The following is a 3,669-nucleotide window of genomic DNA, read 5'->3' as shown; positions in this document are numbered from 1 at the left end:
GTTTGAATAACATGTTTACCATAAAAATTACGTGCTGTGCTGAGTTCTATGGTGTAAATTCCATATTGTTGTGTTTAGGTTACATATTCCTTTTAAATAATGATCGACAATTTGTCTTTTGATTTTTATTTCTGGGAATTCTGCTTTACATGGGCTAATTCCTTGTTCGAACAAATTTGCGATTAGATTATTGCAAAATTGTATTTGTCCTCTATCTTCAGTGAGTGAATTGATGAGAAATGAGAAAACAGAGTTTTCGTCTTGACTTTCATCACCTGGATTCTGGCTCATTTTTCGTTTTATGACTGTTAGTGCGTAATGTTCGATGTGTCTGATTGGTTGATTCCAATTGTATAAACGTACTGGTTTGTTTTTGTATATCTTTTTTATTCTACTTTTTCCTTGTTTTGATGAATGTGATGTGGCTTCTGAATCGGAAAAATATAATTGATCGTGAACTGGGTAGTTTTTATTTACTGTTTCTTTTAGTTTGCAAAGTGCATCTAAATTACTGACTTCTGATTCGGAGACTGCGTTTCTTTGCTTTGAAAATCTTTTCCGTATAGTTTGTCTTTGTTTACTTATAATTTTTTTTATTGTTTGTCGTTTTGTTCGAATATAACCAATCGTTTGTTTGTGTGGTGTGATTACGAGATCGTATGTTTCGTTGTTTATTTCGCAATTGTGTAGTACGATTGTTTGTTTATTTTCTAAATTGTTCAGTGACATACGGTTTAGGATGAAGGATGGAAGGTTGTTATTAGTGATTTTAATATCCTAGACTGTTAGTCCTTACGATTTTTTGGTTAGCCTAACTTGGATCTTTTCTTCAGGGTTGGAGAGAAAAGCATATATCAATTCCAGAGAACGATTGTTACTTTCTCGTGGCTATTCTAAGTTAAGATGTTAACTTACTTAATCTTACTTAGGGGTAATGATTGTGTTCAAGGGTTGGAGAATAGTAAATCGATCTACAAGGTTCAGGTATAATTAGAACGCAAGTAGTTCGTTAGGTAATATTTTAATACTTACTAAGATTTAAAAATTAGCCTAGGTAAGGTAAGAGGGGGGATCAACTGAAGGATGAATAACCGAAGTTCTTCACTGTTTAGCTTAATTAGAATGGTTAGAGTGATTTGAAAATTTTCTATTAGTCCTGGGTATTTGAAATGGTTGGGTTGTGAATCGACGTTTGAGCTCGTTAGACACTTTATTAAATGGTTGGGGAGAACAAATTGTTCTATTTGATCCAAGAATAAGCCTTGATGATCAGGATATAAATTTTAATGGTATAAAAAGGATTAAATTTAATTATTTACTGGAGATCCAAGGAAAGCCTTGATGATCTAATTTAAGATTTAATAAGTTAAGTCAAATAAAAGTAAAAATTAGGATAAGCCTTTAGAAATAATTTAAGTTTTTAATTGATAGAAAGGTTTAATTTTGTATGATATTAGTAGTTTTATAATTGCTGTTATGTTTAGGTGATGAAGCGGGAGATGACAGGATGATTTGTATATACTAATAAATTATGATCAGGTTAACTAATTTTTATTTTTATTTTCAATAAATATGTTTTTCAGATATCTTTTTGAATCTTACTGCAGTTTTGGAGGAAACAATTCGAGATATTTTTATCAATCGTTATTGTACAAGATTAAATTTGGTTTAGCGCCTGAAAAAATCTTTGAAGATTTTTCTTCAAAGTTTTATGTTTGCAAACGAAAATCTAAATTCATTGCTAGTAAAATTCTAAATATAAAAGTTTGTGTTGGCTTTTTCTGTACGACCATGAAACTTATTGGTAAGTTTCTTCGTAGTCGTAGATCGTCTCTTGTCCCAGGTCTTCTTGCAACACCGGGTAGTTCTCGTATTGTACGGAATAGCGGCTCTCATCTATTGAGTCGTTGAGACATTTCAAATAAATTATTGTCATGTAACATTTCGAAAATTTTTTTGTCTAATTCTAATTTATCTTGTTAGTTCTAAGCTAATTCGTTTTTTAAGGTCTTATTCGAGAATTATGGTCTCACCAGATGAGTTTCGTTCTTGGTGTAACTCATAGGGTAATTTCGGATAGGGTACAACGTCTGCTCGTCATGCTATCTTATTTTCAGCCGGATAGATTCGTGCAACTTCTTAGTCTAATACCGATCCTAATCTTACTCTTATATCTACTAGTCTCAGGGTGTTTAACTAGTCTCTGCTAGGCTCAATAGATCTAGAGTATACTGGCTTATTGCGATTGCTAGAAGGTCTCCTGGAGAGGTAACTAATTTCTAAGTTAAATTTAAATCTCTCTGGTGCTGAAATTACAAGTAATTTCAGCACTTATAAAAAGTGGGTTGATAGTTAGATGGATCATGATTGGTTAAAATTAAATATTTTATAGTGATAAAATATCTAATTTATAACCAATAATAAAATGTAGTTTAGATCTGGTTCCAAGGCGCAGGCAGGAGAGGGGAGCGATGAACTCCACAACTCCGAATCAAAAACAAAATCGCTAGTCACAAAAAACTTTGGAGTGCATAATCTTTTCTAAATTTCTTGTGGGTCTGAGGGGTTTATAACAATTCTGTTTCCTTTGAAACGATCAAATCTTTTAGTTATGTTAAAATCTATAAATCACAGGCGCAAGCAAGAAAGGAGAGCGACTAACTCCACAAGAACCGAAAGCAATCGCTGCTACAAAAAACAAATTTTGACTACATATTCTATTCTAAATTTCTTCTGACTCGGAGGGGCTCACAACAATTTTGTTTCCTTTGCAACGAACGCTGTCACAAAAAACTTTTGACAGAATATTATATTCTAAATTGTTTGTGACTCGAAGGGGATCATAAAAATTTTGTTTCCTTTGAAACGACCCAAAGTTAGGTCACTAGGGCGACTAAAAACAAGCCGAAATCATTTTCACCGAGTAAAATTTTCGAGCCCAAAGAAGTAAAATATCTAAACTCAAGGATAATTAAATGAAATTTTTTCATAAAACTGGCACAAGAATGTTTTCTGTCAAAATCTAAATATTACAGGAGAAGGCAGAAAAGGGGCGTGACCAACTCCACAAGAAGCGAAAATAAAATAGCTTGTCACAAAAAAACGTTTGACTACATATTCTATTCTAACTCTCTTCTGACTCGGAGATCATAAGAAATTTGTTATTTGTTTCCTTTGAACGGAACAACATTTTTTTTTGTTAAAATCTAAAAACTACAGGCGCAGGCAAAAAAGGAGAAAGACCAACGCCACAAAAAACCAAAACAAAATCACTGTCGCCAAAAAAACGTTTGACTACATATTCTATTCTGATATTCTTGTGACTCAGAGGGGATTAAAACATTTTTGTTACTTTTAAAACGACTTAAAGTTAGGTCCCGAAGTCGATTAAAATTAAACCGAAATCTTTTGCGCCTAGTAAGTTTCAAGCGAAAATAAAATGAAAAGAAAATATCAAGGATAAAAAAAAACCCAATTGCAGGATTCAATCAAAACACAACAAGGAAAATTTCGTTCAACAAAAGATCTAAGATGTGGCAACTAAGCCAGAAAACAAGCATCAACTAATAAGCCGACAATTTTTTACACAGGCGAAGCTGCGAGTAGTATTGTATCGCGTCCCGGATCCTAAGGGGGGGTCCTAACATAAAGCAAAATCCTAGGAAAGGG

Source organism: Symsagittifera roscoffensis, chromosome 2 (assembly GCF_963678635.1).
Source record: "Symsagittifera roscoffensis chromosome 2, txSymRosc1.1, whole genome shotgun sequence".
NCBI classification, from domain to species: Eukaryota; Metazoa; Xenacoelomorpha; order Acoela; family Convolutidae; genus Symsagittifera; species Symsagittifera roscoffensis.
The sequence above is the reverse complement of the archived record's forward strand: the minus strand, read 5'-3'. Positions refer to the sequence as shown.